The sequence below is a fragment of the Phaseolus vulgaris genome, chromosome 4 (assembly GCF_000499845.2).
Source record: "Phaseolus vulgaris cultivar G19833 chromosome 4, P. vulgaris v2.0, whole genome shotgun sequence".
In the NCBI taxonomy this organism is placed as follows: Eukaryota; Viridiplantae; Streptophyta; class Magnoliopsida; order Fabales; family Fabaceae; genus Phaseolus; species Phaseolus vulgaris.
The window spans coordinates 31,689,375-31,701,659 of NC_023756.2; positions in this window are offsets into that span (position 1 = coordinate 31,689,375).

Consider the following 12,285-nt stretch of genomic DNA (forward strand, 5'->3'; position numbering starts at 1 on the left):
TCTGCGCCATCGTGAGTACCTGAAAAGAAGTGAACAAAGGGGCGCCCTCGCGGCCGTTTGCACTCTGATGATCAAGTCAACAAGCGAGAAATATCAAATGTGACACACCTCCGTATCGGAACACCGTGAATGGATGCTCTGAAGGTGGTCGAATAACTGAGTGACTAATTTACTTCTCTAATCGCCTGTGCGTACAGTGGGTGCGCGAGCAAGCAACTAGAGTGTGTGTCAAACTGAGTCCGGATCCACCTCAAACGTCTAAAGCTCCCTTTAAACGTATCCAGCATTCAAAGCGTTCTAAAGCGCATTTAAGGCGCTTAAAAACGTTCAACGCGTTTAAAACGTTCAAAGCATTTAAAGTGCTTTAAAGCGTTTGAAACGTAAACTGAATAATAACGTACCTTAGCAAACTTTCAGGAAAACTTATACCCATTCATGTTTCAGTGCTTATTGATCTGTGTTCTTCTGACTTGATTGCTATTCTACGTGGAGGGCCTTACAGCGTCGTAACCCAACTTAGGGACATTCCATCGTGTAAGTCCTCATTCTTCGAAGTGCATCTGGCGTAGGGGGTGACTTTCTGGGTGGCAACTCATGTGCCCCAGCCTCTAGTCACTCGCCTTGGGAGTGTATATACCTTCCTCTCGCACTACGAACATGGTTCGCCCCTGGGCATGGCCCTCTCATGAGTTGTATCTATCCTAGGGGTCTCCCAGAGGTGGCGTGGGTACTTCACGAGTCAGGTTACTCCTTACTAGTACTGGGAATATGGCCTTGAAGCCACCTTTCTCTTCTCTTTATTACTGTTCTGAGGTATCGGGGTCCGAGACCTCCTCGTGGTGTCGCCCCCTCCATGGTCTTTCCTACCCATGGGTATCGGGGGGTAACACAGTCGATGTCTCAACTTGGCGACGCCTCAACTTGGCGACCTCTCCACCTGGCGACCCCTCCACCTGGCGACGCCTCAATCTGGCGACGCCTCAACCTGGCGATGCCTTGTCCTGGCGATGCCTTGTCTTGGTGACGCCTTGTCCTGGCGACGGCTCAAGAGGTCAACCCATTGACTTTCTCCCCTGGGACCCCTTGATGGGTCCCACCACATGTTTGACTTTGACTTTGGTCAACGCCCGGGGACGGGATGGTACAGAAAATGGTTGGAAAAACACAAGTTTTGCGAACCACATGGTGTGAGTTGATTTTTAGAGGGTTCCATTTTATAGTGACACTTTACTTAGAGTTGTGATTTTAACAATTAGTGGTGAAACCTAAGGAAGATTCCTACTGGACACGAACTTAACCAAGTGGTTAAGTAAGTGTGAAGGTTCACTTCACAGAGGCAAAGATAGAAATCAGTATATGGTGATGGATGGAATGCAAAGCGGAAAAGAGAAGCTATGAGGTAACATCAATGGTGGACATGGTCGAACCAAATGATGATCCACAAGCTTACAATTAAGAGAAAAATAACCGAGACAAGAAATAAGCTAAAGACAATAATGAAAATGGGAATGGAAATGTAAAGAAGATGAAAGAAGGAACTTATGGAGTGGTGGTGAGAATGGTTCACGCCACTTTGGGTGTGGTAGCCACCAAGATGAGTGAAGGGCCGCCACTTGAGAGTCTCACGCTCCTCAAGATAAGACCAAGTTCAGAGGAAACAAGCCTCACTCAAAGCTCACACAATTTGTGCAGAGTTTCTTTACTTAAAATTCAACATGAAAAATACACTAGGTAGGCCTCCTATTAATAGGTGAATGAGCATTGGAAAACAAGAAAGAGGGGTAGGATGGAAAAGATAAATATGGTGCGACTAGGTTGTTTGACCTTGGTCAATGCCGCACCATAAGCCTAGTTTCTAGAAGCAAGCTAAAAATGCTAGTGCACCCCCCTTTTATGCTAAATGACACCTATTCTACTGAAATTAAAAATAATGAAACCAACTGATGCTCAGCACCCAAGGCCTATACTTTGCTCTTCGTGATCCTCTAGGGCAATCTAGGTGCTGAGGCAGTAGTTGGAGAATCCTGACCGGGCCCTATGTCTTGAGGCATGCTCATTGTCTTCCTTCTCAAAGGTTGAGCCTGCTTAGTAGGCGCACTCTCTCCTAGGTCCTCATCAAGCCTGAGAACTATTTACTTGAAGGGTCCTCAAGTGTTCATGACAGTTTTCCTACACAGCTCATTAGGAGATGGAAATGTTACGAAATAAAAAATAATTTAAAAAATTAGAATAATAACTTACATAAGTTTCACAAGCACGAGTATCAACCCAATCACCCTTCTTGTTTGTTTGGGTGACCATAAATAGTTCATTAGGTTCAGGGGGACGACCATATTGACGTTCCTAATAATGTTGTACAATTAGAAATAGTATATGTTGCAAATGTAAAATGTATTCCATGTAAGACAATGACGAGTACTTACCAAGTTCACTATAATATCTTAGTGTGATTTTTGACATGTGGAGTGCAGTGCTCCACCACGAGCTAAAACCCTATTCACTTTGTTCTGAATTGATTTATCTTTGATCTTTTGTGTATCCCAACAGTTCATAAGCTCAACCCATTCCTGCTCGCCTATCCAGGTAGGTCGAACAACCTACCCTGGCTTTGGTCAACATGTCACAAAGTTTTCTTTTGACTTTAGACTCGTAGATCTTTTTAATCTGTCACTCATCCTAAGGTGCTCAAGTGACTCCACTCTGTTAAAAAGAGGAAAACATTTCGTTTCAGTTTTCCCATTTCGGTGGATTTGTATGAAATTGTAATTAAAAATTAAAATTACCTTAAAGTCAGTCCTCCATTTTATTTTTTCCTCCTCATTCATGGCATCATAATGATGATATGGACCTCTAAATTTAGATCGAATGCAATGTCCGGTGGCATCACTAGCATAATGATTTGGTGTCCAACTACAATACAAACAAATCAAATTATAAACATTTTGTAATATGAAGATAAAATAAATATAAATTTAGGATAACTTACCCTTTACCAAGAATTCGAATGATGACCCTACTAGTAGGGTTATGTTGGACATCCTTAAGGGGAAGGTCGTGCTCTGAAGCAGTAGCAGCGTCATGGTCAACAAGGCCTTACATAGAGGCAATAGTGGTTGCATGGACAAATGGAGAAGATGTGGTTTGGACAATCGTATAAGGAGTGGTATGCACAAAAGTATGAGGTGTTGGACAACATAAATGTACTAGGGATGGGTTGGCCAAATGGAGCATGAGTGGGTTGGAGTGGAAAAATCCAAGTCTGGTGGAGTGGTGCAGGGACACTGTGATGGTAAGTCAGAACAAAGAATGACAACCTTGGTGGTAGTAGAATATTAGGAGGGTGTGAAGATGATGAAATATGTGTGTGATGAGGTGATATAGTGGAGAAGCATACCAAAATTGACCATGGCCGGAGAAGGAGGGGGTGGAGGAAGACGAGTTAGAAGACGATGTCGAGGAATGGGATGAAAGATGTGGACTACCAACATCAGACATAGGTAAAATACCATAATAAGGGATGTTTCTTAGGTCTATAGCTAGCTGACCATGCATCAATGTAGAAACTCCACATCTCGGCTGACCACACCTAACAATGGAATCATCCCTCCATCTAGTCCTAACTATTTTTCCTAAAAAAATATTTGTTGATAATATCAGTACAATTATCTAATGATGATACGTTTATTTATAGTTTATTAAAAGTAATATATGTGAGTCATCATTATTATCAAAATGTGAATCATCATTGTTTATGTGATTTTTCGAATAATTTTCATTTAAGAGGTCAATATCATCATCATCATCATCAAGTACTTCGACATTAGATGTGTTTGTTAAACATTCTAAATGTTCAATTATTGTAACTGGTAAGACATTAGACGTCTCATCAGCTTGATATGACAATTCATCATTGATGTTGTCAACTTGCACATGTTATCGGGGTTTTGTTTTAATTGGAGCGCACCATCCACGAAGGTTTTTACATATGTTTGGGTAACTAACATAATAAACTTGTTTGATCTTTGGTAGAAGAATGAATGGATCATAGGGTCCATATCTTCCACTTAACTTGATTTCAACTAGATTATATTGTGAATGAAATCTAGTCTCAACATTAATTGTAGGATCAAACCATTCATAATAGAATAATGAGATCTTCTTATTCAGGGCAACATACTCAAATTCATATATATAATGAATTATACTATAAAAGTCGTCTTCTCCTCCGTTAGTAACACCTTTAACAAACAACCCACTATTTGTTGTTTTTTTACCATGATCCTATGCCTTTGTATGAAACTTATATCCAATAACGAAGTACATGTTCCATGATGTTATCTTTGAATTAGGTCTCCAAGAAAGTCTCTTCAAGTTTAGGTTGATTGCATTCCTTTCATCATGAACATGTGTTATAGCAATAAGAAAACATTACATTTATTTATGAATTTCGATTAAATAAGAACATATGGGTTTAGGTTATACTCACGTAGCTCTTGAACCATTCATAAAAATTATTATGTATGATTCTCGAAGCGTCTTCATCATTGATTGAGTACACTTGTGATGTGAGTTGATTTTAGGTTTATCCATTTTAGAGGTGACACTTTTCTTATGTTTTGGGTTTTAGCAATTATATGGTGAGACCTAGGGAAGATTCCCACTGGACACAAACTTAACCAAGTGATTAAGTAAGTGTGAAGGTTCACTTCCAAAGGCAAAGAGAAAAATCACAAGATAGGGTGATTATGATGTGGTTTGCGGAAATGGAAGAACATGAAATGTAACACATTAAGATGATAATGACCGAATAGAAAAATGGAGGAAAAACAAGGACATAAAAACAAAGGCAAATGGAGTAATAGAAAATGGAAGAAAAGATGAAGGAAAGAAAGCTTCTGGTGATGAAAGAGATTGAACACGTCACTTGGAGTGTGATTTCTCCAAGATAAGTGTGGAGGGCTGCCACTTGAAGAACTCTAAACTCTCACAAGATAAGACCGAATTCTAAGAGGACACAAGCCTCACACAATTTGTGCAGAGTTTCTTTTCTATTCAAATTCAACATGAAAATACTTGGAGCAAGGCCCCCTATTTATAGGAATGAGTGCCTTGGAAAACAAGAAGAGCAAAAGCATGATTGTAAAAGTGTGAGGGGTGGCCTTTAGGGTTTGACTAAGTCAAAACTGCACACAGGCTTGTTCTTCTAGAAACTAGGTCAAATTTCCTTCCTAAAGAGCTAGGCACAAGCTAAAATGATAACTACAACCCTTATTATGCTAAAGGCACCTATTCTAGCCTATTCTAGCCTATCTTGCTATTTGGACCCCTAAAGTGAGCCCAAATTATTTACAACATTTTTTATTTTTAAGAAGACCAGAAGAAAGAACATTTGGTGTTCTGGTCTATGCCCACTTCTTCTTTTGGTGAGGTCTACTAGATCTTTGGTGGGGACTTGACTTGATTGTTGAGATGACTGCTCAAAGTGTGAATGGTCTCTTAAGACCTTGGTCATCTCCTTGTTTACTTGGATTGTATAATGCCCCCCAAGTTTGATAGAATTCGACCTCAAATTTAGAACTCCTGTAGATAACATAGTTAGTTTGTTAACATATAAGATATTGCAAGGAGTGGTATGTGAAGTAAACTTATGTTCCTTAAGTTTGGGGAGTTCAAAAGAAAAAGCTCTCGATACAAGCCATGTTGGGAAAGAATATTTAGGGATGAAAGGACTTTTTGATGAAAATTCTCTTAGAAGGTGATAACCTTTAGGAGGTGTTTGAATTTCATCCCAAAACGTTTTTGTCCAAGATGTTAAGTATTTAGATTTATTAGGTAATGAAAAAAGAGAAGGAGAAAGTATACCTAGGAGGCGCAATTAGTTTTGTATGGGCCAACATTATTGTTTTGATTGCTTGAGAAGAGGTGTTGAAACCCATTTTACTTTCCTTTCCTTTTTCATTTTCTCTTTTGGTTTTCATTTTTATTTGGTCCTCATGAACTTCTTTGGGAGAGAGGTTTTAAGATAACATTGTGCCCTTGAAAGTTAAAAGACATTTTGTCTGTTAGTCCATCATGTAGAATTTGTCTATCATATTGCCAAAGTCTTCCCAAAAGAATATGTGTTACTTCCATTCAAACAACATCACATAAAACCTCATCTTGATACTTTCCAATAACAAAAGTTATGAGGACTTATTTATTAACCATGATTTCACCCTCTTTACTAAGCCATTGGAGCTTATAGGGCTTTGTATGAGAGATGGTGGGTAATTCAAGCTTTTCCACCATTCTTGTACTTACCACATTAGCATAAATACCGCATCTATTATCATGGAACATAACTTGTTATTGATAAGGCAGTGAGTGTGGAAAATATTTTCACTTTGGGTGTCATCCAAAGGTTTTGGAATTGTTCCCAACATTCGCCTTATCACCAATAAGTCACCTTCACAAGGTATGTCACATTTATTTTCACTAGGGGTATTTGAAGGGGAAGGGGAGTTAGACCTAGAAGATTGATCACTATGTTCACTTACCCCCCCCCCCCCTTAACCATCATGGTTCTTTTGCTTGTACAATTGGCAACTATGTGTCCAAAACCTAAGCATTTAAAACATTTGGATTTAAAGGTTTTTGTTCCGTCCGGTTGACCTAGAACGTCTTTGTGCGCGACCTCAACCGTCAGCTAGGGACTCCTTCCCACTGGTTACCTGGGGATTCCTGCAAAAGAGGACAAAGGGGCGCCCTAGCGGCCGTTTGCACTCCGACGCTCAAGTCAGCCAGCAAGAAACACCAAAACTGTGCACCTCCGTATCTGAGCACCGCGTATGGCACTCTGAAGGTGGTAAAAAGAACTGTGTATTGTGTGTATATTCTCGCACTGGCAAACAACCTCTTTTCCAGTCCCTTGTGTGTAGCCCTACGACTTCGAGCAAGCAACTGGAGTGTATTATGGGAAAATTTGCCAAAACCTCGAACCCCGTTCCCAACATTCTCAGCGCTATTTAAACTACCCAAGCATTTAAAGCGCCTTAAAGCGCTTTTAATCACAAACGTAACGCGCTCAATTAAGGCGTCTAATTAGAAAACGTAGCGCATTTAAGACGTTGAAATGCTTGGGAGCCATTATAGTACCTAAACGCTAGAAACGGAAACTGTATTGAATGACTTTAATTACCTGGCACCTGACTAAAGGGTGTTTCTATTCTGACCTGGCTGTCGTACACGTGGAGGGCCTCACGACGCCATGACCCCATTTGGGGGCGTTTCTGCCCATCTGGGGACGTTTCTACGTGTGAGTCCTCCTGCCTGGGAGTGCTACTGTGCAAGGGGTAAATTTTTGGGTGCCAACTCATGCCCCCAATCATCTAGTCACTCACTTTGAGAGCGTATCTGCCTTCCTCTCGTACCTTGCACCCGGCTACCCTGGGCGTGACCTTCCTCTTGAGTCGTATCTGTCCCAAAGGCGTCTCTGGGGCGGCAGGGGTACTTCACGAGTCACGCTGCCCTACACTGGTGTTGTTACTATGGCCTTGAAGCCACCTTTCTCTTCTCTTTATCACTCTCCCGGATCATCGGGACCTGAGGCCTTTCCACGGCGTCGCTCCCTCCTGATCTTTCCTACCCATGGGTATCAGGGAACCACACTGTGATTGCCTTGCTTTAGTAATGTTTGATCTGGCGACGCCTTGGTTGGGCGACGCTTCCTCTTGACGACGCTGGCACTTGGCGTCTCTTCATCTAGGCAACGCCTTGTGTTGACTTTGACTCCTGGTGTTGACTTTGACCTTGACTTAGTCAACGCCCGGATACGGGACGGTACACAAGCCCCCCAGTCTTAAGCCGAAGACTTGTCTTCAGCGCAAAGACTAAGGCCTCGCCCACGCCGTCCACGTGCCACCCTGATGACGTGTTACTCCCTGCTGACTCAACAATTCTGGAATTATTGACGGGACACCCTCTGAACCATGGGAGCGCTCTTAATGACTGATTGGACATCCTCTGAAACGGGGAAAATAACACCTTTTGGGGCTACCCTTGATCGCGCGCCACGTGACCCATCGTACGGCCAGCTTCTAGAGACCCTTGCGTTACCCCTGGGCGATTGATCCTTTGACACGTGGCACGATCTCACGGCTCCTAGTTAGCGCCTCTTGGGTTGCAAATGTAACGTTCAAGTTACCCCAAACCCCGCGCTCACCCCACTGTTACATTCATTCCCTCTGCGTCTCTGCACTGTTCATCGCCTTCAACCCCCTTTCTCTGCAATTTCTGCTCTCTCCCTCCCGTGCTCTCCTTCCTCCTTCACTTTGACAGCAAAGGTATGATTTTCGCATATCCACGACTCTTCCCTTTCGTCGCATTGCATGATTTATTGAACTGCCTGGGACTGTTAATCATTTATGCATTACTACGTTCTTCCGCTTCTCCTTCCTTCTCTGTTCCCTTCTCCTTCTTTCTGGGTTTTCTCGCGTGGGTGGTGTTTCCTGGGGTTCACTCCCCTTCCATGGCTACGCTTGTTAAAACCTTTTTCCTCTCTTCTGTCTCCAGCTATTTATTCACACCATGACGCACACGAACGCGGAGTCTGATTCCTCCCCCAAGACCCCCAAGTCCAACTACAAAGCCTACTACCCATGGGCCCTCGACGAGCTCTTGAACGAGTGTACCAGCCTGACTACCTTCCAGGACCTGGAAGCTCATCGTGGGGATCCCCACTTGTATAACTTTAACGCTTTCTGCCGCACTCACGACGCTCACATATCCGTCCGTCCCGGCAGGCCTGGGGAACCTGTCTGCGTGGACGACAGACCTAGAAAGGGGAACCCTTTCTTCCGTATGTATCAGACGGTGTTTAAACGCGTAGGGGTGCGTCTCCCATTCACCCCCTTTGAAAGGGAACTCCTCACCGAAATCAATACCGCCCCCGCCCAGCTCCACCCCAACAGCTGGGCATTTGTAAGGGGTTTTCAAATTCTCTGCGGGCACCTGGGCATCCTTCCCTCCGTAGACGTTTTCCTGCATTTCTTCGAAGTGAAGAAGCAGGGGAAAAGCTTCTGGGTAAGCTTTTCCGGGATCGCGGGTAGGATCCTCCTCTCCCTCTTCCAAAACTCTTACAAAAACTGGAAAGGGAAATTCTTTAGAGTGTGCAGCGCCAAGCATGACCCCACAGCCCTAAGCTGCTTTGGACGGAGCGCCCTAAGCTGCTTAGGGCCAAAGCCCTGGAAGAGCTATCTCCTGCTGACAGGGAGGTAAGCAAGGCCTTGGCTGGGCTGGGGATCATTTTGATACATTGAAGCTTGTTGCTAGCGAATACATGCTCACGCCCTGACAACATACTTTGGTAAGGAGACTCTCCCTTCATCCCTTTTGCTGTGAACACCTTGCTACCGGATGTTTGTTCCCACAGCCTCTTCCCCCTGTTTTCCATGGTGCCATGTTACTTGCATCTCACGCATCTATGCGCTTTGTAATTTGTATAGTTGCTTTGCCCTTGATTTCTGCTGCTTGGTCTATTTTGATGTAGGATCGGTGATGGACGCCTTCAAAAGGATGATGCTGGCGAAAGCGATGAAGGAGGCTCGTGCTGCCAAGGCGAGCGCCTCCTCTGCCCCTGCTACTGATCCGATCCCCCACCAACTCTGCCACCGCCACCACCGATAACCACCGAAGCCCCCCTTGCCTCATCTCCGTCATCTCCACATAGCCCCGAGGCGCTTCAGACTCCCGGCTCTCCTCTGCCCATCGCCGCTGTTCCTCTAGCCGTGGCCTCGTCGCCGGCTCCAACCCCCCTTGACAAAGGGAAACGGGTCTTGGAGATTTTATCGGATGATGAGGACTCGGAAGGTGTGGCACCCTTCAAGAGGAGGAAATCTGCGCGGGTTCCTCTTCTGCCAGAGGCGTCGCCCCATGGAGGGAATTCCTTCATGGACGACCTCCAAGTGCGACTTCACTTCCCCCACAACAGTCCAAGAGGAAGGGGGCGAAGGCGTCGAATCTGCCCCGCCCCCGCCAAGGCCTCTGCTTCCCCTGCTCCCGTCGCTGCCGCCCCCCGATCTCATCGCCATCCCTCCTCCAATCATGCATCTGATGAGGGGCTTCAGTGGCGAAACTATGCCAGAGGGCACCGACAGGAAGGAGGGCATGCCTTTCTACTTGGGGGCCTTCTTAGCGGTGGCCCTTGAATGGCGCGCCCAGGCCAGAAATGCTGTCCTGCAAGCTCAAACCCTCCAGGCCTTGGAAACAAGGGTAACTGCCCTGGAGGAGGAAAAGAAAACTCTGGGACGCCAGAATGAAGCTTACCAAACCTCCCTGAAGCAGGCGCAAGAGTCCAAAGCAGAGGCTGAGGGACAACTGGCAGAGGCGTTGGAGCTCCAGATCGACTTCTACGCTCGGGAAGTCGCCCTCAAAGTTCAGGTGACGAGCCTTCAAGACATAGTCGAAGCTTACGAAAAAGTTCAAAAGGACTTGAAGGCCCGCTGCTGTGAGCAAACTGGCGCAATGGAGCCGATGGAAGGGGAAATGGCGTCCCAGACCTAAGCTATGGGCCTTCTCCGGGCGGACTACGACAAACTGCAAGTCGAGGTCAACCAACTCCGCGTGGAGAAGGAGGCTTTGGAGAAGCAGGTGGCTTCCGGGGACGCCGTCATTGGAGAACTAGAGAAGGACAAAAAGACCCTCATCCAGGAGATGGCGGGCACTTTCGAGGAGGGATTCCAGGAAGCTCTGGCCCAAGCAGTCTGCATGAACCCGGGGATCGACATTTCCAGCTGCGATTCCACTCACCACATTGTTGATGGAATGGTCGTGCCTCTGGAGATAGACGATTGAGCCGCCACCTCGATCATCAGCCCATTCCTTTATACTTGTTTTAACCTTCTTTGATAAACTTGTAATTCTTTGAATCGTCTGCACTCTTGCTACAACTCTGGGATTTTGTATGATTACTTTCGTGTCCTCGCGACATAGAATTCTGCCTGTGTGATCTTATTCTCATTCTTTGCCTTCGCGTGCTTCGGTTGTTTTGCTTGTATTATACCCATTTCTTTCACTTCGTTGGGCGGCCTTGTATGCCCGGGAAAGGTCACGCGCCAATGCCCACGCCCATGGAGAGGCTCACCTAGTGGAGCCGTATCGTCTACGGGGTGTCTCTAACACCCAAACGGTCATTTCCTTGATCCTTAACGCCCGACGCCCACGCCTAAGGAGAGGCCTGCTACAGCAGCGCCGTATCGTCCCCGGGTGTCTAAAACGCCGAGTGCTCTGGGGGGGGGGGTCGTTCCCTCCATGGTCTTTCCTTCCCATAGGAATCGGGGAACACCCTGCCAGTGATTCGCTGGCGTTTTGGCGGTCTCGTCTCCCTCCACAGTCTTTCCTACCTGTGGGTATCGGGGAGGCGACGCCAGTAACTAACTTTGCCCTCTTCGATTTCGTCTCCCTCCATAGTCTTTCCTACCTGTGGGTATCGGGGAGGCGACCCTGCTGATATTTTGGTTGGCGACGCCCGCAACGTCTTACGCTGGCATCGCCCTTTGCGTCCTTCCAGGCGACGCCTAGGGCGTCTCATGCTGGCGTCGCCTTGGGCGTCATCTTTACCTTGACATTGACTTTGACCTTGGCCTTGGTCGACGCCTGAGGACAACGAAGAGCTCAAGGTTTTGCCCGTGCCATCCACGTGGCGCTTCTTGTATGGCTAATGGGACGTTCAGTCATTCGACTTGATCCATGTGGCGCTTCTTGTATGGCTGATGGGACGTTCAATCATTTGACTTGATCCTGACTCCTACTGTGCCCTTGACCCACTTTCGACGGCGCATCGTACCACTGGGCATTCTGTCGATACGACGTGTTCTGAGTTTAACCAGGGATGCCAGGGCCATCCTTCCATCTTCTGCCACGTGGCTCGATCGTGCGGTGCATCCATTTGTGTCGTTTAACGCTCTAACCGCAACACTTCTCTTTGCGTCGTTTGGCGCTCTAACCGTATATTTAATTCTTCGAAACTTCGAAACTGTTCTCATCACTTCCACACCTTTCGTGACCTACTTGCACCCTTTCTCTTGCGCCCTCTCTTCTTGCACCTTTCTTCTCTCGCGAAGGGCTCTTCAGTGTCTGTTCTCACCGGCGTTTTACCTTTGCCAAAACTCAAACCTCCCTGAGTCTGTTCAAGAATGTCGTCTGTGCTACTCCCCCCAGGGTCGACCCCAAGAACCTGTACTGTGGGCTTCGAGGAGCTCCTTGACGAATGCTCCTGCTTACTCTCCACCAGGGCCATAAGGGAACACA